The sequence below is a fragment of the Ceratotherium simum genome, chromosome 1 (assembly GCF_057802395.1).
Source record: "Ceratotherium simum simum isolate JZ-2026a chromosome 1, ASM5780239v1, whole genome shotgun sequence".
Classification (NCBI taxonomy): Eukaryota; Metazoa; Chordata; class Mammalia; order Perissodactyla; family Rhinocerotidae; genus Ceratotherium; species Ceratotherium simum.
The window spans coordinates 55,747,791-55,770,061 of record NC_141900.1 but is presented as its reverse complement, the minus strand read 5'-3'; the positions used below and the strand labels follow the sequence as shown (position 1 = coordinate 55,770,061).

Sequence of the window (22,271 nt, the reverse complement as noted above, 5' to 3'; positions counted from 1 at the left end):
ATTTCTACCTGGGTTTACTTGCTTTCAGCCTGAAGAATGTCTTTTAGTATTTCTTGTAAAGTCAGTCTGCAAGCAATGGATTCTTTCAGGTTTTCTTTATCTGGAAATGTCTTTATTTCACCTTCATTTTTGAAAGATATTTTTGCTGAATATGATTCTTTGTTGACAGTTTTTTCTCTTTTAGCTTTTTGAATATGACATCACATTGCCTTCTGGCCTTCATTGTTTCTGCTGAGAAGTCAGTTGTTAATCTTGTTGGGATTCCTTTGTATATGATGAGAAACTTTACTCTTGCTACTTTCAAGATTTTCTTTTGTCTTTGTCTTTTAGCATCTTTATTATCATATGTTAAAGTTTGTATCTCTGCATTTATCCTACTTAGAGTTTGTTGAGCTTCTTGCTTGTGTAGATTAATGTTTTGCCTGTCCTGGCATGGTACCTCTGCCTTTTGAGTGAGCTGGATAAAAGGTAATTGGGGCCCCAGAATTCTTGGCCTGCTACATCTGGGGTAGAGTCTCTATGCTGTGGATGTGTGCTGAGTGGAGGAATGGAGCCCCAACCTCTCGGCTGCACTTTCTAGGAATTTTTCCTCTTGAACTTAGAGTAGGAGGAGATGAGAAATGTTGGTGGCCAGTCCTCTTGGTGAGATATATTGACCCTTGACTGGGAGCTGAGGGGAGAGGGAGCCCAATATTCTTGGCCATATCCACCTAGAATGGAGCTTTTGTCAAGCTGATCTGGGAGGCGTAGTGGAGGCAGAGTGTCATAACTCAAATCCCCCATACTGTTTCTGTTTTTTTCTGAGTTTTAGTGGATTTTCTTGAACAAATGTTTCTTTACTTGCTGTATGCCCTTAGGGCAATTTACAGAGACTTTAAATGGTTGTCTTTTAGATAGTTTTCACTAGCTGTGCTTGTATACTGGGGAGTAGGTCCTCAGAGCTCCTCATGCTGCCATCCTAGAAATGGAACCTTCACTTAAGTCTAGATGATGAAATGCCATCAGCATTGCCATCAACTTGCAAATGTTCTGCAGTCTCCTCCTATGAAGCCAATCACTATAATTTTATGATATGATCACTAGCCAATCTTCAAACACATTTGTCTCCTCTTATCTCACTATTCATTCATTTTGAAAAAAGGATGGATATCTTGCTTTGCCAAGTTGGGGCTATGTGACCAGAAACACTTAGCTAGAATACACTTCAAAGATATAGTACTAGGATGAGAAACATTTCAAAGAAGTTTGACTATAATGTAGATATGAGAACAATAAATGATTTCTCTCCAGGGACTATTTTAAGGGTATATTACCTTGCTCTCAAAGGCGTTGCTATAGTTTTTTTTTTTTTAAAACATCAAGACTTATTATCAAAGATTATCTGGTATAAAAATAAAACCAAACAGAACTCTAGTACCAGGGTAATTGGTTGTGATTAAAAATTAACAAATGAGGGCCGGCCCTGTGGCTTAGCGGTTAAGTGCACGTGCTCCGCTGCTGGCGGCCCGGGTTCGGATCCCGGGCGCGCACCGACGCACTGCTTCTCTGGCCATGCTGAGGCTGCGTCCCACATACAGCAACTAGAAGGATGTGCAACTATGACATACAACTATCTACTGGGGCTTTGGGGGAAAAATAAATAAATAAAATTACAAAAATTAACAAACGAGCCAAAGAAAAAACAAAAACAAAACACCACAACCTGCATATTGCTGCTCTCACACACAAGGACCCTGTTTACCTGATACCTTCTAGGGTTAAGACCTCTAAGCAGCCATGAATTTGATGGCAACCACTAAGATCCAATTTCAGTAATTGTCTCCAGATGCTACCATACAAAGCCAAAAGATTATGAAATTCTTCTTCTGTTCCTGAAGCCAAAACCCATGTAAATGAGCACTACGCATAGTTATTACTTTAGCTTTTCCATGAAATGTTATTAGCTATAGGCTTTGATTGAACTAAAACTCATGTACTCAAAATGTAGAAGTCTAAACAGATAAGCCCTAATTGAGTAGCTACTTTAATATAATAAAACATAAGCATTAACATGAAATAATGAGAGCCACATAATTCCTGTAGATTTTTGCAAGATTTTTTTTTTTTTTTTGAGTGAACATACTTCAGAAAGAATAAGCACATTCTTGGAATACTTTCTTATAGTAAACTCAGTAGAAGTTAACTAAAATTGGTTGGCCAGGAAGATGTAATGACATATTTTATTTCCCAAAGTAATTGGATTACTAAAATAAATCTGCTTATGAATTTAAAATATGAAAATTTACCCATTTTAGTAACATTTTACACATCATGTTTGAGACCTCCTAATCCTGCAATCATCAACAGGATTCTGGTTCAGCAGGTGATGCATGTGGGGATTGGAACACAGCAATCTGCATTTTAACAAGTACATCAGTCTGGATCTACCTATGTGTCCTTCAACATGTTTTACACACACACAATATTTCTTTATGATGATTTGTTTAGATAAACCCCGGGAAAACATCTGTTTCAATGAAGTGTCTGACACCTAGAAAGCCCACAAGAAATGTTTTTCGAGTAGTTTTTGGCTCTCCTGTTCTAACAGATCTTCTAGATTCAAGGGTCTAGATGGAGAGGCTGAGGGATTCTGTGTAGAGGTCACACCGGAGCGCAAAGGTAATGTGCTAGTCTCAGCCAATCTCTGGCTAGATGTCACCAGGTGATGATACTTTTTTTTGTTATTTTTTACCTTTGTTCATAATAAAAGTTTGTTTTTAAAAATCCAGGCATGTTTTATCTGAACCAAATAAGGAGACAAAAGAAGTTTCCCCACCTCTCTTTTGGTAGGAGCTTGGACCAGCCTTGGCCAGATGACTGACTTGCACACTAAATGTGAGAACCATGGCTTCAGCCCAACCCATCACATCTAGTTAAGAGCAACAAAACCAAGAGTAGTTAAATGACTTGTCCAGGGTTATAGCAATACTCTGAACATCCTGGTTCAAATTAATACTTGTATAGTCTTCTAAGTGGAATTACCAACTTAAAGACGTCAGTTCTTTTATGGCTCATTGCTAGGTAGATTTTCTGAACAATAAAAAATTTGAATTGCTGCAAATTATGTGTTACATCTATGCATTAGCATCTATGCATTACTCTCCCCACCATCCAATCCCAACTTCCACCAGCCGTGCTTCCAATCTTGAGTTTTAACTCATTTTTAATTTTTAATAGGTGTTTGTGCCCTAGAATGTCCATTTCCTTATTAAAGAAATCCACCAAGGCTGTGCATTTTTCATCTTGGTAATTTGATGCCTGCAAGTCTGCTTGTGTAAATGGTTTTTCCATGTTGACTATAAGTCAAGTAGAATAAGGTACTAATCTTATATATTTGAAATTGTTGTTTGATAATTTGGGTAGTAAGCTTTTATCAATAGTTTATTACATACTTCTCTCTTTTATTGCTTTTCTTTTGATATTTTATACTCTTAAAAAATTTTATTATGCATGCATGAAATGGCATCCATTTTGTGATGTATCATTCTTCCATTGCTGATATAAATATACCAGTCTGTTTTTTTCTAGCTTTTAAAATAGTTTTTAATGTTTAATGCTAACCTCTTTGGAATTACTTTCGGATTTAGTACATCAGATTGTGACGTATTAAAAAATCTTCCATCCCTCCTCTTGAATTATTCCTAGCCCATATTGCTTCTTTGTTTATGTTGGTATGTGAATTTTCTCTTCTTGACTAAGGAGTCAGTGGAGATGGAAACAATTGATCTGAGTCACTGAGTAAATGTCATTCTGGAAAAAAGGGTACCAGCATTAAGATGATGATGATATTACTATTACTACTACTACTACTATTAATCATCATTATCACCATCATTATCATCAAATAATAATGGCACTGTATGATAATCTGGTTCACCAGTCTTTCCAGGTAAATTTCACTATTAATTTGTCAAGAGAGTAGGCTGGAGACTGTAACTGGTATTTAATTTAATCTAACAGTGAACATGTTAATATTTTACTTAGTCTTCTCAGACAAGAAGATGGCATATGTCTTCAAAAATTTATCCTTTTTTTTGTGTGTGTGAGGAATATTAGCCCTGAACTAACATCCGTTGCCAATCCTCTACTTTTTGCTGAGGAAGATTGGCCCTGGACTAACATCTGTGCCCATCTTCCTCTTCTTTATATGGGATGCCACCACAGCATGGCCTGACAAGCGATGTGTAGGTCTGGGCCCAGGATCCAAACCTGAGTACCCCGGGCCGCTGAAGCGGAGTGAGCAAACTTTACCGCTACGCCACCAGACCACCTCAATAAATTTATCCTTTTTTTCCCCTTTATTAGAGTTTTGTATGTTCCTGTAAATAAATCCCTTTTATTAGATGGTGAAATTATTAATCATGTTAAACAAATCCTCCATAACTAATATATTTCATTTTTATTAAATAACATGTAGAAATGAAACATATTTGATGTTCTGTGTGAAAAATAAGAATGCATAATGCCATGTAAAAATACATCTGCATTTGGGAAAATATTAGAAAGACATATAAAATAAAAACTTATGAGATTATAGTACTTTTTCTTTTTGCCATGTTCACTTTATGTATATTACACATATAAATTATATTTCTCCTATTTTTAACTCTCTTTTATATTTGTTTTCTCTTTTCTGCTTTCATTAACTTGTTCTTCAATAAATATTTATTAGGTAGCAATTCATTCTACTAATTGGTGCTTTTTCTTCCCTTTTCATTATTTGAGCTAATAAGTTTTTCATTAATTTTTTTTTGCAGGATCAAATGTTGGTGTTATTAATGTTATTCTCTCTTCTCCTTAGTATATATTTACTCTTAGTTTTATTATTTTCTTTCTTTCTCTTGACTTGCTATTCAGTTTGTTTTTTCTCAAACTAAAGTAGGAACCCAGTTGATGTTTCTCTTTTTATTTCTTAGTACTAGAAACCTCTGGAACAACACAATTTTCCTTAATGTTCTGCTTTTGCAATATCCCATAAATTTTGACATAAGGGATTTGTATGTTTTGTTATCTTGTGATTTAGCTAAGCATTAGGAAAGCGTATGTAAACATACTTCCATTTGGACACTTTTAAGTTCTACAGTTGTCACATACAATTTTGTTGTGTTCTGAGTACCTTGTTTGCAGAATTTCTGCCATTGTGCATTTCCCAGTTATATCGTTTCCTAAAATACAGTTACTTTTTGTGAAAAACTTATGATAACTTGAAAAGAATGCATGTTTTCTTGCCTTACCATTAAGTTTTTTAATGAATTGAGTTATTAATACATTATTTATTATTTTATTCAACTTTTAATTTTTAAGAAGACATTTGTCTTTGTGCATGTTTTGTCATATTCTGAAAATGGAATGTTGGATTTTTAATTATACTTTTATTACCTTTTATTTTTCCATTTCTGGCACTTTCTAGTTTATGTATTTTGTTGCTATATTGTTTAGACATATAATTTCAGTATTGTCAGTTTTTCTCTTTTTATTATACCTTATACAATCATATAGGGAGCTTGTTTACTTCATAATGCTTTTGCTAAGAAATATACTCTGCTCACTATCATGATAGTAATCCCTAGTTTTCTTGTATCAAGACAATTCAGATCGATTACAATTTAAATCACCCTAATTTTTAGCACCTCTGTGTATTTTGGTTTTTATGATGCCCCTTGAAGCATCAGATTTATTGGATTTCTTTTTAATCCAGATATTTATCTTTTTTTAAATGGAAGTTTAGCCAAATCACATTTCTTATTTTAATCAGTTCCTCTGCATTCACATTATTCCATCTCTACATAAGCTTAAATATTGTTGCTATATTTTATTTTTTCTTTTCCTTAAAGGAAAACTAACCCTCCCTCTAATTCCATTCCTAGGTGATCATTGATCTGCTTTCTGTCACTAAAGATTAGTTTTCATTTCCAGAATTATATAAATGGAATCATAAAGTACATACTTTTTTTCTTGTATCTTTCATTCAGCATAATTATTTTGAGATTCATCCATGTTATGGTGTAAATCAAATAGTTTGTCCTTTTTGTAGTTAAGGTAGCTTAATAGTATCCCAGTGTATGGATATACCACAATTTGTTTATCCATTCACTTGTTAATGGACATTTGTGTTGTTTCCAGTTTTTGGATATTACAAATAAAGCTGATATGAACATCTGTGTACAAGTTTTTATGTGGATATATGTTTTCATTTTTCTTGGATATATGCCTAGGAGTGTGTCTTAGACTGTTTGGGTTGCTATAACAAAATGCCACAGACTGGGTAGTTTGCAAACAACAGAAATTTATTTCTCACAGTCTTGCAGTCTAGAAGTCTGAGATCAGGGCACCAGCATGGGCAGATGAGGGCTCTCTTCAGGGTCACAGACTTCTCATTGTGCCTTCACATGGTGGAAGGGGCTAGGGAGCTCTGTGGCATCACTTTTATAAGAACACTAATCCCATTCATAAGGCCTCTGCTCTCATGACCTAAGCACCTCCCAAAGGCTTCACTTCCTAATACCACCACATCAGGTATTGAGATTTTTTTTTTTTTTTTAGGTATTGAGATTTCAACATACGAATTTGGGAGAGGACACAAACATTCAGACCATAGCAGAGTGGTATTGCTGGGTTGTATGGTAACTCCATGCTTAAACATTTGAGAAATCACTAAAATTTTTCTGTGTGGCTACACCATTTTATACATCCTCCAGTAGTCTGAGAGTTGCAATTTCTTCACCTCTTTACCAAAACTTGTTATTTCTGTATTTTTTTATTCTAGCCATCCTACTACGTGTGAAGTGGTATCTTATGGTTTTGATTTGCATTTCCCTTGTGACTAATGATATTGAGCATCTTTTTATGTGCTTATTGGCCATTTGTGTATCTTTGGTTGTTGATGTACAATTTATCATTTTTTCCCTTTATGATCCATGTTTTAGTGTTCCTATCTAAGAAATTTTGTTTAATCCAAAGTCACAAAAATTTTCTCCTAGAAACTTTATAGTTTTAGGTTTTATGTTTATGTCTGTGATATGGTTTGACTTAACTTTTGTGTACAATTTTAAGAAAGAGTGGATGTTTCTTTTTCCTCATATAGATAGACAATTGTTCTAGCACCATTTGTTGAAAGATTTCCTTTTCCCATTGAATTGCCTTGGCACTTTAAGAAAAATTAGTTAACCATATATGTATGGATCTATTTCTGGACTGTATTCTATTCTATTGGTCTATATACTAATCAGTATTCTATCTTTTAATTGGTGTATTTACACCATTTACATTTAATGTAATTATTGGTATGTTGGGATTTAAGTCTCCCATTCTAGTTTTTGTCTTCTATTAGTTCCTTCGTTTTTCTTTCTTTATTTTATTTTTTCTGACTTCATCTAGGTTGCTTAAATGTTGTTTTAGAATTCATGGCATATTTTTTTATTCCTTTTTCTTTCAAACCTATTTATTTCAAACCTGTGTCTTTTTGTTTAAAGTATGTCTTTTGTAGGGAGCATATAGTTGGGTCTTGATTTTTTATCCTTTCTGATAATCTTTGCCTTTTAAATGAAATGGTTATATCATTAACCTGGTGTAATTACTGATATGGTTGGATTTAGGTCTACCATTTCATCATCTCATCATTTGTACCCTCTGTTTTTTGTTGTTCTCTTCCCACTTTTTTTTTTCACTTTAAAATTTTTTTCTCAGTATTCCATCTTAATTTACCTGCTGGCATTTTAGCTATACATTTTTTTTTAAATTTTTTGTTTATTGCAGTAACATTGGTTTATAACATTGTATAAATTTCAGGTGTATATCATTATACTTCTATTTCTGCATAGATTACATCATGTTCACCACCCAAATACTAATTACAACCCATCACCACACACATGTACCGAATCATCCCTTTCACCCGCCTCCCTCTCCACTTCCCCTCTGGTAACCACCAATCCAATCTCTGTCTCTATGCGTTTGTTTATTGTTGTTATTATCTACTACTTAATGAGGGAAATCATATGGTATTTGACCTTCTCCCTCTGACTTATTTCACTTTGCATAATACCCTCAATATCCATCCATGTTGTCACAAATGGCTGGATTTCATCGTTTCTTATGGCTGAGTAGTAGTCCATTGTGTATATATACTACATCTTCTTTATCCATTTGTCCCTTGATGGGCACTTAGGTTGCTTCCAAGTCTTGGCTATTGTGAATAACACTGCAATGAACACAGGGGTGCATGTATCTTTACGCATTGGTGTTTTCAAGTTCTTTGGATAAATACCCAGCAGTGGAATAGCTGGATCATATGGTAGTTCTATCCTTGATTTTTTGAGGAATCTCCATGTTTTCCATAGTGGCTGCACCAGTTTGCACTCCCACCAGCAGTGTATGAGAGTTCCCTTCTCTCCACATCCTCTCCAACACATGTTGTTTCCTGTCTTATTAATTATAGCCATTCTGACGGGTGTGAGGTGATATATCATTGTAGTTTTGATTTGCATTTCCCTGATAGTGATTTTGAACATCTTTTCATGTGTCTGTTGGCCATCTGTATATCGTCTTTGGAGAAATGTCTGTTCAGGCCTTTTGCCCATTTTTTAATTGGGTTGTTAGTTTTTTTGTTGTTGAGATGCATGAGTTCTTTATATATTTTGGAGATTAAGCTCTTATCAGATGTATGGTTTGCAAATATCTTCTCCCAATTGTTAGGTTGTCTTTTCGTTTTGTTGATGGTTTCCTTTGCTGTGCAGAAGCTTTTTAGTTTGATGTAGTCCCATTTGTTTATTTTTTCTATTGTTTCTCTTGCCCGGTCAGACACAGTACTTGAAAATATGTTGCTAAGACCGATGTCGAAGAGCGTACTGCCTATGTTTTCTTCTAGAAGTTTCATAGTTTCAGGTCTTACATTCAAGTCTTTAATCCATTTGGAGTTAATTTTTGTGTATGGTGTAAGGTAAGAGTCTACTTTCATTTTTTTGCATGTGGCTATCCAGTTTTCCCAACACCATTTGCTGAAGAGACATTCTTTTCCCCATTGTATGTTCTTGGCTCCTTTGTGAAAGATTAGCTGTCCATAGATGTGTGGGTTTATTTCTGGGCTTTCGATTCTATTCCATTGATCTGTGTGTCTGTTTTTGTGCCAGTACCACGTTGTTTTGGTTACTATAGCTTTGTAGTACATTTTGAAATCAGGGAGTGTGATACCTCCAGCTTTGTTCTTTTTTCTCAGGATTCCTTTAGCTATTCGGGGTCTTTTGTTGTTCCATATAAATTTTAGGATTCTTTGCTCTATTTCTGTGAAAAATGTTGTTGGAACTTTGATAGGGATTGCATTGAACCTATGGATGGCTTTAGGAAGTATGGACATCTTAACTATGTTAATTCTTCCAATCCAAGAGCACAGAATATCTTTCCATTGCTTTGTGTCTTCTTCAATTTCTTTCAGCAATGTTTTATAGTTTTCAGTGTATAGATCTTTCACCTCTTTGGTTAAGTTTATTCCTAGGTATTTTATTCTTTTTGTTGCAATTGTAAATGGGATGGTATTCTTAATTTCTCTTTCTGCTACTTTGTTGTTAGTGTATAGAAATGCAACTGATTTTTGTATGTTGAGTTTGTATCCTGCAACTTTACCATATTCGTTTATTCTAAAAGTTTTCTGGTGGATTCTTTAGGGTTTTCTATATATAAAATCATGTCATCTGCAAATAGTGACAGTTTCACTTCTTCCTTTCCAATTTGGATCCCTTTTATTTCTTTCTCTTGCCTGATTGCTCTGGCTAGGACTTCCAGTACTATGTCAAATAGGAGTGGTGACAGTGGGCATCCTTGTCTGGTTCCTGTTCTTAGAGGGATAGCTTTCAGTTTTTCACCATTGAGGATGATATTAGCTGTGGGTTTCTCATATATGGTCTTTATTATGTTGAGGTACTTTCCTTCTATACCCATTTTATTCAGAGTTTTTATCATAAATGGATGCTGTATCTTATCAAATGCTTTCTCTGCATCTATTGAGATGATCATGTGATTTTTATTCTTCATTTTATTAATGTGGTGTATCATGTTGATTGATTTGCAAATGTTAAACCATCCCTGCATACCTGGAATAAATCCCACTTGATCATGGTGTATAATCTTTTTAACGTATTGTTGTATGTGATTTGCTAGTATTTTGTTAAGGATTTTTGCGTCGATGTTCATCAGTGATATTGGCCTGTAATTTTCTTTTTTTGTGTTGTCCTTGTCTGGTTTTGGTATCAGGGTAATGTCGGCTTTGTAGAATGAGTTAGGGAGCTTCCCCCGCTCCTCAATTTTTTGGAAGAGTTTGAGAAGGATAGGTATTAAGTCTTCTTTGAATGTTTGGTAGAATTCACCAGGGAAGCCGTCTGGTCCTGGACTTTTATTTTTGGGGAGGTTTTTGATTACTGTTTCGATCTCCTTACTGGTGATTGGTCTATTCAAATTCTCTACTTCTTCTTGATCCAGTTTTGGAAGGTTGTATGATTCTAAGAATTTATTCATTTCTTCCAGATTGTCGAATTGCTTGGCATATAGCTTTTCATAGTATTGTCTTATAATCTTTTGTATTTCTGAGGTGTCTGTTGTAATTTCTCCTCTTTCATTTCTTTTTTTTTTTTTTAAAGATTTTATTTATTTATTTTTCCCCCCAAAGCCCCAGTAGATAGTTGTATGTCATAGCTGCACATCCTTCTAGTTGCTGTATGTGGAACTCGGCCTCAGGATGGACAGAGAAGTGGTGCCTCGGTGCACGCCCGCGATCCGAACCCCGGGCCACCAGCATCGGAGCGCACACACTTAACCACCAATCACGGGGCCGGCCCATCCTCTTTCATTTCTGATTTTACTTATTTGTGCCTTCTCTCTTTTTTTCTTGGTGAGCCTAGCTAAAGGTTTGTCAATTTTGTTGATCTGTTCAAAGAACCAGCTCTTGGTTTTATTAATTTTTTCTATTGTTTTTTTGGTCTCTATTTATTTCTGCTCTGATTTTTATTATTTCCCTTCTTCTACTGATTTTGGGCTTTGTTTGTTCTTCTTTTTTCAGTTCCTTTACGTGCATTGTTAGATTGTTTATTTGAGATTTTTCTTGTTTGTTGAGATAGGCCTGTATTGCTATAAACTTCCCTCTTAGAACCGCTTTTGCTGTATCCCATAAATTCTGGCATGTCGTATTTTCATTTTCATTTGTCTCCAGGTATTTTTTGATTTCTTCTTTGATTTCTTCGTTGACCCAGTCGTTGTTCAGTAGCATTTTGTTTAATCTCCACGTATTTGTGGCTTTTCTGATTTTCTTCCTATAGTTGATTTCTAGTTTCATACCGTTGTGGTCAGAAAAGATGCTTGGTATTATTTCAATCTTCTTAAAATTTATGGAGACTTGTTTTGTGGCCTAATATGTGATCAATCCTGGAGAATGTTCCATGTGCATTTGAAAAGAACCTGTATTCTTTGGTTTATGGATGGAATGCTCTGTATATATCTACTAGGTCCATCTGTTTTAGTGTGTCATTTAAGGCCAATGTTTCCTTATTGATCTTCTGTTTGGATGATCTATCCGTTGGTGTAAGTGGAGTGTTAAAGTCCCCTACTATTATTGTGTTACTGTCTATTTCTGTTTTTATGTCTGTTAATAATTGCTTTATATATTTAGGTGCACCTACATTGGGTGCATAGATATTTACAAGTGTTATATCATCTTGTTGGATTGTTCCCTTGATCATTATGTAATGCCCTTGTCTCTTTTTACAGTTTTTGTTTTAAAGTCCATTTTGTCTGATATGAGTACTGCTACCCCAGCTTTCTTTTCATTGCCATGTGCATGGAGTATCTTTTTCCATCCCTTCACTTTCAGTTTGTGAGTGTCTTTAGGTCTGAAGTGTGTCTCTTGTATGCAGCATACATATGGGTCTTGTTTTTTTATCCAATCAGCCACCCTATGCCTTTTGATTGGAGCATTTAGTCCATTGACGTTTAAAGTAGCTATTGATAAGTATGTACTTACTGCCATTTTTTAACTTTTCTTCTTTTTTTCTCAGTGTTTTAATAGTCCTTCTCTGTTTCTTTATCTTCTATACAGAATTGATGGTCACTTTAGTTTGACCTCTGTCTGAAAGCTGTACTCTTTAACTCCCCTCCTCCCTCTTTTTATGTTTTTGATATCATATCTAACCTCTTTTTTGTGCATTTGTATCCATTACGTTCTTATCATGGAAATAGATAATTTTTCCTATTTGTGGTCTTCTCTTTTCCCCTTAAATCAGTTCCTTTAACATTTCTTGTAGCACTGGTTTCTTGTTAACAAACTCCTTTAATTTTTGCTTGTCTGGGAAATTTTTGATCTCTCCTTCCATTTTGAATGATAACCTTGCTGGGTAGAGTATTCTTGGCTGTAAGTTTTTTCCTTTTAGCACTTTAAATATATCGTGCCATTCTCTTCTAGCCTGTAAGGTTTCTGCTGAGAAGTCAGCTGATAGCCGTATGGGGTTTCCTTTGTATGTAACTTGACTTTCTCTTGCGGCTTTTAGGATTCTCTCTTTATCTTTAATTCTGGACATTTTGATTATGATGTGTCTTGGTGTGGGCCTCTTTGGGTTTATCTTGTTTGGGGCTCTCTGTGCTTCCTGTACCTGGATGTCTGTTTCCTTCCTTAGGTTAGGGAAGTTTTCATCTATTATTTCTTGAAATAGATTCTCTGCCCCCTTGTCTCGCTCTGCTCCTTCCGGGACACCTATAACACGGATATTAGTGCGCTTGATGTTGTCCCAGAGGTCCCTTAGACTGTCCTCACTCTTTTTAATTCTTTTCTCTTTTACCTGTTCACCTTGGGTAATTTCTTCTAGTCTTTCGTCCAGCTCACAGATTCATTCTTCTGTATCCTCTACTCTGCTTTTGAGTCCCTCTAATGAATTTTTCATTTCCAGTATTGTATTCTTTATTTCTGATTGGTTCTTTTTTATATCTTCCATTTCTTTGTTGACATTCTCACTGAGTTCATCTATTCTTCTCCCCACATCAGTGAGCATCCTTAACACTCTTAGTTTGAACTCTCTGTCGGGTAGATTGCTCATTTCTGTTTCACTTAGTTCCTTTTCTGGGGTTTTGTCCTGTTCCCTTACTTGGAATGTATTCTTTTGCCTCCTCATTTTACCTCTTTCCCTGTGCTTGTGTCTACGTATTAGGTAGGTCAGCTACGTCTCCTGCTCTTGGATAGGTGACCTTATGTAAGTGATGGCTTAGGAGGCCTGCAGTGTGCTTCCCTCAGTTCTCAATGTTCCAGGGGTGACCCCTATGTGGGCTACGTGTGTCCTTCTGTTGTGGCCTGTTTGCTCTCCCTGTAGGTGCCCAGGGAGGCCGAGTTATGCTCCTGGCCAGCTGTTGTAATGCTCAGCTGCTTGTAGTTGTTGTGGGCCCTTCAGTCTCTTTATCAGGTGTGGGGAGCCCCAGCACAGTTGGCTGCAAGTTCTAATACCACATTTGTGTTGCAGTATTTCTTTTAAGTGAGTAGGCCCCCAGTGTGGCAGGTTGTTAGGCTCAGGGCCTTACAATTGCTATAAGCCTTTAGCCTGTTAGGTCTCTTGTCAGCTCTCTGAGGATTGCAGCTGGGTGGGGCTGGCCTCAGGCACAGGAGCACCCAATTGTTTCAGGCTTTGGAAGGTGGGGCAAACCCCCTATGTGGGTCTTTGAGAAGCACAAGTCTTCTGCAGCTGACAAGCCCTGCCACCCACAGGTCCACACACACAGACAAGCCCTGCCACCCACAGGTCCTGCCCCATGTGTGTGCCCCGACCTCCCGAAGCAGACCCAGTCTCTCCATGGCGGGAGCCCCACACACTCCACCACCACCCCACACTCTCCACCTACTCCTTGTGCACGCCCTGCCCCACTGAAGTGGGCTCAGTTGCCAGGCTGCAGAGAATCCAGTCACCAATCTATGCAGGCCCAGAAGTTGCCTGAGGGCTTGTTGTTTGGTGGGGCCAGTCTCTAGGGTGGGCTGCCTGCCCTGGCTGAGCTGGATTAAATCGGTGCTCTAGCCGGTGGGGCAGACCCTGGGATAGCAGGCCCCAGGGAGAACTCCAATGGCGTCTGTGTCAGCACGCCCACACCAGGCCACAACGATGGCGCCGCCAATGTCCCAGTCCCTGGAGAGGTCTCACCTCTCACCGAGATGCACTCAGGGCCTATTAGGTGAGTCTCTTTTCACCACAGCACTGTGCACCTTTCTTTCTGGTGATTTTAGGATGTTTTCTGAAACAGGTGAGTTTGCGTGCGGGCCCTTTAAGAGCCGGTTTTAGTTTCTTTGTGAACCAGGTTTTCTGGGGGTACTCCCCAATGTTTTAGTAGCAGGCAAAGTCAGATATTATACCACTCATCTTGACTGTGCTGGGTCCACAAAATGCCCACAGCGGGGGCGCTCCCCGGCTCAGGACCCTGTGCCTCCAGGGAGGCTGCGTACCTGTGAGCTGCTCCCGGGCGGCCGTGAAGCTGGTGGCTTGTGAAGGCGGCGTTTTTCCTCTCCAGAAAGGAGTCTCTGCCTCTTCTTCCCCAGTTAGGATTGTCCGTTGTTGCAGGAGTTCCTCTTATCCAGTTTTCAGTTCTGTCTCAGGGGTAATTTTTCCACGAGTAGTTGTAAATTGGCTGTGTCCACGGGAGGAGGTGAGTTCAGAGTCTGCTTACGCCCCCATCTTGACTTCTCTCCAGCTATACGTTTTTGTGTTATTATTTTTGGTGTTTGCTCTAGGAATTACAATATGCATCCCTAATCAAAGTTTGTCTTTTTATTATTTATTTATTTATTTATTTGTTTATTGTGTGTGTGTGAGGAAGATCAGCCCTGAGGTAACATCCATGCTAATCCTCCTCTTTTTGCTGAGGAAGACTGGCCCTGAGCTAACATCTACTGCCAATCCTCTTCCTTTTTTTCCCCAAAGCCCCAGTAGATAGTTGTATGTCATAGTTGCACATCCTTCTATTTGCTGTATTGGGGACGTGGCCTCAGCATGGCCGGAGATGCGGTGGATGTGGTGCGTGGGTGCACGCCTGGGATCCGAACCCGGGCCACCAGTAGCGGAGCGTGCGCACTTAACTGCTAAGCCACGGGGCCAGCCCCCAAAGTTTGTCTTTTTAATACAGTGAATTAACACCTATCTTGGAATCCCACCCAGCAGTTGTCTACTTACATCCTACTGGCTAAAACTGGGTCTCATCACTACCTTTGTAGCAATCATTGTCCACAGGTAGTGACTGGGTTAGACAAATTAAGATTCATATTCTGGAAATGGAGGAGGAATCCGTCTACACTGAAACCTGCTCTCTGAAACCTCTCTCTACCTGCTACCTGAATAAGTTGGTGTTTGTTAGCAGGAAAGAGGGGGAGTGAATATAAGGTAAACAACAGTCAATTCTGCCATAGTAGTGAATCTTATCTAATATACTGAGATAATTGACAAATTTTTAACCTCAGTACATTTTAACACAATCCTTTATTTGTTATTAATAATTTATTTTACTAAGGAAAACTATCCCCTTCAAAGAATTACACAAGGTCTAGCTTTTAGTGTTTGTTGCCCCTATACTTCCTATTCCCATTTTGTTGTTTATTTGGGCTAAGAGTGCCCTTTAGAATAAATTTTGAAAGTTTGTACAAAACTGGCCTACGGTAGATAATAATTATAATCTATTAGTGAGAGAGAGAACAATGAATGAATGCGTAGTAGTAGCTATTTTCTGACTACAAAAATGAAATTTGATTAAAGATCAGTTCAATTTTATTCTAGCAGATCAGAACTTCTCCCAATGAGATTATTTTGTGATAAAGGAGACAATCATAATAATTAAAACAAAAACAAAGCAAACAGAAAAAAACTTAATTTGTGCCATTGAGTTGTTTCCTTTCCCATTTTTAAAAGAAGGTGGGTGTCATAAACAATGTTCCTTGTAATTTTGACTTAAAAAGGCTAAGTTGCATTTTGCATATCTTTTACTTAATATGTTTTAGTACAATACGAATATACTTGGGAAAATATGTTCAATTAAAGGAAAAAAAGAATTGGCATTTGCAAAGTTTAATTAAATATAAAATGTTTGGTTTGTGAAAACCAGGCCTGTGATTTTGAAAGCACATTTCCTACTTATTCTCTAATGGGAGCTTGCAGCTCTTTGTTAATGATGATTGAATTATAAATTCTCTAGGGCAGAGGCTGTATTTTCTATCTCATTAGCAACTTGCGTGTGCAGAGAGATGGGGGTTGTTCAGCCTTATGATGATTTACAGTTTAATAAATGCATATACAGGCATCAGCTTATTGAATTTCCTTAACTTCCCAAGGAGGTAGTCAAGGAAAATTCTCTCATTTTGTGAATAAGGAAGCTGATGCTCAAAAACGATGAATGAAATATCTAAATTCACGTGACTCGTATTGTTAGAGTGGTTGCTGAGACCAGATCCTCATCTCAATGATCTTTCCTCTATACTGGCATCCCCAGGTCCCCTCTCCCCTGCTGCACAACTTCCTTGGAGTTGGGCTGTGTACAACTTGCATGGAGACTCTCCTGCCCCCTAAGTGTTTCCCAGTGGGATGGCATGAGTAGTTTGGGTAGGAAATCATTTATTGTGCAAGGTTGTCCCATTTAGCATCCCCAGACCTCACCCACTAAGTGCAAGCACTGTCCCCCTCTCATTGTGACATCCATAAATGGCCCCCCACATTACCAGATGCCCCCTGGGAAGTGGTACTATATCAGAGCTCTCTACCACACTGCCTCTCTGCTGTCATAAATGCAGGACTTACAACCACAATGAATAACAATAGTCTTGAGAAAGCATTTTGACATCTTTGACCAGAAACATGAACCCTCTTGTATGCAAGGCTGCTCTAGGACACAGGAGGAAACATTTAGAGGGGATAAAGGAGTATTTGGAATCCCTCGAGCAAAGGGAGTGCCAAAACTTAGAAAAGGAGCTACCAATTGGGGTAGAAGAATCACCCCAAAATGATCATGATGATAACAATAGTAATGCTAACACTGAGTTATTGCTTCATGCTAGGTGCTAAGTTAAGTTACTTACATGTATTATTTCTCTTAATTCTCACAACAGTGCCACACAGTTGTTGCTACCATCCTCCTCACATTATAGGTTAATGAACCACCATCATCCCTTGCCACAGCTTATATTATAACCTCCTTTCTGGTCTTTTTGCTTCCATGGTTACCCCCACATAGTCCATTCTCCACCAAATGAACCTGAGCTATCTTTATAACATGAAATCAGATCATTTCACTCCTCTGCTAAAACTTTCCAACTACTTCCTGTCACTGAATAAAATCTAAAGTCCCACAGTGGCCCACAGGGCACGTATGCCCTGGCCCACACACCCCTCTGACCGCATCTCCTAATCTGCCCCACACTGACCACACTCCAGCCACACTGGCTCCTTGCCATCCTTGGAACAGGCCAAGTTGTTCCCATCTGTCGCTGTTCTCTCCCCAGATATGACTCAGTCCCTCACTTCAGTTAGTCTCGATCCAACCTCACACCCCAGAGAGCCCTTCCTGATGGTTCACTCTTCCCATACCCCCTGCTTTCTTTTTTTCACAGTGCTTAGTGCCACCTGACTTTAGATTAAATGCCTCCTTGTCCATCTGCTCATTGTTTCTCCTTTCACAAGAAGGCGAGCTTAGTAAGTGCGGGCTTTGTCTTGTTCACCTCTTGGAAAACTGCTTGGCAAGTCGTAACTTAGTATTCATTGAATATGTGTGGCTTAGAGAAGTTAAGTCACTTGCTCAATGTTCAGAGCTAATAAAGGGTGGATTTGCACTCTGAACTCCCAGACTGACAGAGAAGACTCCTCTTTGGGAAGGAAAAAAAAAATACAGATGGCAGAGAAGCTTAGGATGGGAGATGGGAACAGAAGGCCTTTCTTCCCTCTGCCAGGGGATTCTCCGTGGAACTTTTTTCTTTTTTTGTGAGGAGGACGAGCCCTGAGCTAACCGATGCCAATCCTCCCTTTTTTTTTTCTTGAGGAAGAGTGGCCCTGAGCTAACACCCGTGCCCATCTTCCTCTACTTTATATGGGAGGCCGCCACAGCATGGCTTACCAAGCGGTGCGTCAGTACGCGCCCAGGATCGAGTCTTCCAACCCCAGGCTGCCGCAGCGGAGCGCATGCACTTAACTGCTTGAGCCACTGGGCTGCCCCACCTTTTTTTTTTTTTAAATCCGTGCAATAACCAAAGAGAACGGTACAAAAGGCAAAACTAAGGTACAGACACTTTCAGAGACTTCATCAAGTCAGGAGTTTGCAGGTAAACTGAGACCAAAGCCCACTTCTCTTCCTGGGCTGTGCGTTTTGCTAGTCAGCTATAGGCTTAAGGCTGCTTACTTGTCACATGAAAGGAATTCATGCCACTGGAGAACTGTGTGCCCTTAAAACAGCTCTGGAGGGGTCATTTTGAAAAAATTAGTTCAGGGTTAGTTTAGAAACAGCTAAACCAGATTTGCAGTCTGCCCATTAATGTTTACTTTATTTCCATTGCTTTAGAGTCATATTCAGGTTATGAATTTTCCTCTTCCAGTTCTTGGCGTGGTGTCTTTTTGTCCCTTTCTCCTTCTGTACCATATCTCCCAGGGAGCCTAGCTAGCTGTATGCTGAATACTTAAAAAAAATTTTTTTGAGTAATTATGAAAAAATTTTAAATGGTTTATCTTTTTGGCTAGGAGGAAGCAAAGGAAGTCGACAGAATAGATCCTCAAGCGATGTGGACTCAGTTTCTTGCTGGAATTTGCAAAGCCGATTTAAATGTGATCTTAGTTTTCAGAAGATTGTTTTTAAAATATAGAAAATCAAGAAGACAGCCTTTGAGAATGCAAATTTTGCAGAACTTGGAATCTTTACTTTTTCAAATATAATATTAACCACAGAGCTTGTCTAGCTGGATATTACAGTGTGTACAACATAAGGAAATCACAGTAATAAAAACAGCCTCTCTGCCTTGCTGGTGTTTGCTGCTATCTTTGCCCTACACGGTTTCCTGCATGTTATCTTATCGTTTAGGGAAATAGCAGTGCGCACGAGAGATCTAAAGGGTGGAATATTAAATTACCATGACTAGCTGAGAAGCGATGAGTGGATTTCAGCAGATGCAATATGATGACTTGCAATATGGAAATGACGCTTCCAAAATTTTTCAGGGTTGTTTGCCTCACTGTCGGGGGCAAAATAAGGTTGATGTGAGGAAAAAAGTGATAAGAATGCCTGAAAGTCACATAGCGGTTAAGACAAAAATGCAAAGCAGTTCACAGGGAGGGATAAAGGTGAAAGGAAGGCCTTGAACTTCAGATGGTCCCCATGCCTGCGGAATTCAGGGGTCTGGGCTCCCAGAGCGACACTCGGTGGGTTTCAGAACTTGTCGGGTTTTTCTCTAAGACCATTTGCATAGCTTTTAGATTTCTGTAATTTTCCCCAATACCTCTGGAGATGTCTTGGCAAGATAACATTTACATATAAACCCCTCAAATAGAACTAAATTTTAACAGAGTCTGGTACTGTGGAAAGGGTTGCAAATGAATGAAAATGAGGAAGAAAGGACCTTAGACCTTTTATTCAATTTCACATATTCTTCTTTCCACCTACTAGAATGCTCTTAGTCATAGTGGAAACAAAATAGAATTCTAAAAAATTTATTAAACACACATACACACACAATATACACGTGCATTTTTAACTCTTTATCTAAAATGAAATCTGTTTTCAATAATTCAAATATTTTCACTTAAAAGGGAAATTTCAAGATTAAGCCAGTCAAAGCTTTTTCTGACATCAAATTAATATAAATGGAATGATTTATCAGAAAAGGAATGTATGTATACATGAGCAGTCTATATGGAATATTTTTGAGAATCTCAGCCTAACACAGACATTAGTAGATTTACTGACTGCTTTTTAAAGTCCACAGTATTTTTGCCAAAGTGTGCATATAATCCAGTTTTAGTTTACTGATGATTAGACTTGTTTTCAGTTTACATAAAAGATAATTTATATGTTCTAACCTCTTGTGTTTTGCTGAATTGTAGGCGATTTCATTCCCTGATTACAGCCCTCCAGTTTTGAGGATGAAAAGAGATTTTAGGGAAATTCATTCATAGAATAATGAATTTCCATTCTTACCAGGGCAATGTGGGGAGATTTAAGGTGCTTCAGAAAAAACTTATCACCTAAAACACTCTAACCCCCTTTCACGTGGTAGTGTCTGAAATATACCATTAAAGACAAATGTGGGGTTTTTTTTGTGAGGAAAATTCAGCCCTGAGCTAACATCCGATGCCAATCCTCCTCTTTTTGCTGAGGAAGATTGGCCCTGGACTAACATCCGTGCCCATCTTCCTCTACTTTATATGGGACGCCACCACAGCATGGCTTGACAAGCGGTACATCTGTGTGCGCCCGGGATCCGAACCTGCCAACCCCAGGCTGCCGAAGCGGAGCGTGTGCACTTAACTGCTGCACCACTGGGCCGGCCCCAGAGACAAATTTTTTAAAACATTGTTGTCTCCAGGGACCCTCTTATACAATGTCACTCCCTTGGGAAGTATGGGGCAGACATCTATTCCCAGGGCTCAGAGATGAGGAGGATGTATGCATCGATCCCATCCTTTTCTCTGTGGTCTGGACCATTAACAAGGACCATGGGAAGGGGCACTGTGATGACTGGTGAGGCTGAGAAGGTTCTCCTGCAGTGGGGAGCCTGGAATCAGGACCCTTGGCATCCAGAGGCAGTGGGAGAGCACAGGGGGAAGTCACTGCAAAGGAAAGGGAGCAAAAAACCCAATGAGACTACCTTACAGTTTTACTTAAGACCACTAGACTTTGTCTCTGCAGGCTCTAAACTGTTGTGGTTAGTGTGAGGAGGCTAGGGGGTGGGTGGTGGTGGGAGATGAGGCAAGGGAAGATTTGCTCAGCCCTTCATGGATTTATGTTTAGCATCCTATGAAAGAAAACTAGGGTCTATTCCAATGTTGGCTTTACTATAACTCTGTTTGATGCAGGTAGGCAGGGAGTCTAAAGGCTGGAGACTGCAGATTGACTTCTGTAGTCAACTAGAGAACCCGATGAGGCTGGGAGGTTCTGTGCTTGTATCTCTAAGCCCGTAGAAAAGGCTAATCCTGGGAGTGAAGTAACAAATAAATTTGGGAGCCCCTAAAACTTAGAGCTCTGGGACTGCTTCTGTGGAGTGGGAATGTGGTTTTGGATGTGAACTGTTCCGACAGAATGTGAGAGTGTAGGGCAAAGGAGTGGAACTTAGCTTCTCCGAAGGCTCAGCAGCAGGGAGTGTGGGGCAAGAAATGCTATGGACTCTCCAAGTCTTTACAACCTACCGCAGTTCAGAGAGTAAAGGAAAGAAGGTAGGTGAAGGTTTGCTGGGTCTCCATCTTCCCCTCGTCCAACATTGCAACCCTCACATTCAACCTCCCCACACACACTAAACCTCATCACTGTTCATCTACACCATAATAGGTCCAGGTTTTCTATTTTTTGATGAAAGAATGTTTCTTTTTGGTCTCAGTAATGATAATTTAAAAAATATATTCCAGAAACACTGTTAAGAGTATTAAAATGGTTATTGTTAACCACCCCTCTCTCCTCTATTGATTAAAACATTAATGGTGAGGTTGAAGGGAATCTCATTAAAAAGATGTGCTGACAAGTAGCTCTTCAAGGCTTCATCTGAACTCTCCAGCAGCAGAGTACGTTGGTGATGGATTGGGGAGCAAGAGAACTACTCCATAATGCAGACAGCCTTTGGATGGAGAACAGGCAATGGCTGAGATTTTGGAAGCACAAAGGCTAACAATCTTGGTTCTTTATTTTAATATCTCCACCACTGGACATAGTGGGCATTGAATAAATGTTGAAAAAATAATTGAACGAACGTTTTTAGGGCACTGCAATCCCTCCCTTTTAGCACTCACTTTCCCAAATTTGCGCTCTAACGCCCTAATTGCATCCCCCAATAAACAGCCCAGCTGCAATTACTTTCAACTAAATTCTACCAGAAGAATTTGTGCTTCTGTGACTACTCAAGAATATCTTGACCCTTGTGATGCCAAAGCCCTCATACTATTGAATACAATGTGCACATTAAAAGAATGAGGTAAGCCAGACTTTAGTTTATAAATGGATCTAACTTTGTGGAAAGCACATACCTATTTGCAGGAATAACCTCTTCAAAAATC

General features: G+C 38.7%; 1 long non-coding RNA gene across 1 annotated transcript in view; it reads right to left on the bottom strand.

Annotated features, from left to right (window-relative positions):
* Positions 1-19,757: 19,757 nt before the first annotated feature.
* The window catches only part of LOC147918207 (uncharacterized), a 36,587-nt gene continuing 34,073 nt past the window's right edge, over positions 19,758-22,271 (bottom strand). The window contains exon 4 of the long non-coding RNA XR_015551575.1: positions 19,758-20,837. This is a non-coding gene — a long non-coding RNA (uncharacterized LOC147918207). The remainder of the gene's footprint in view (positions 20,838-22,271) is intronic.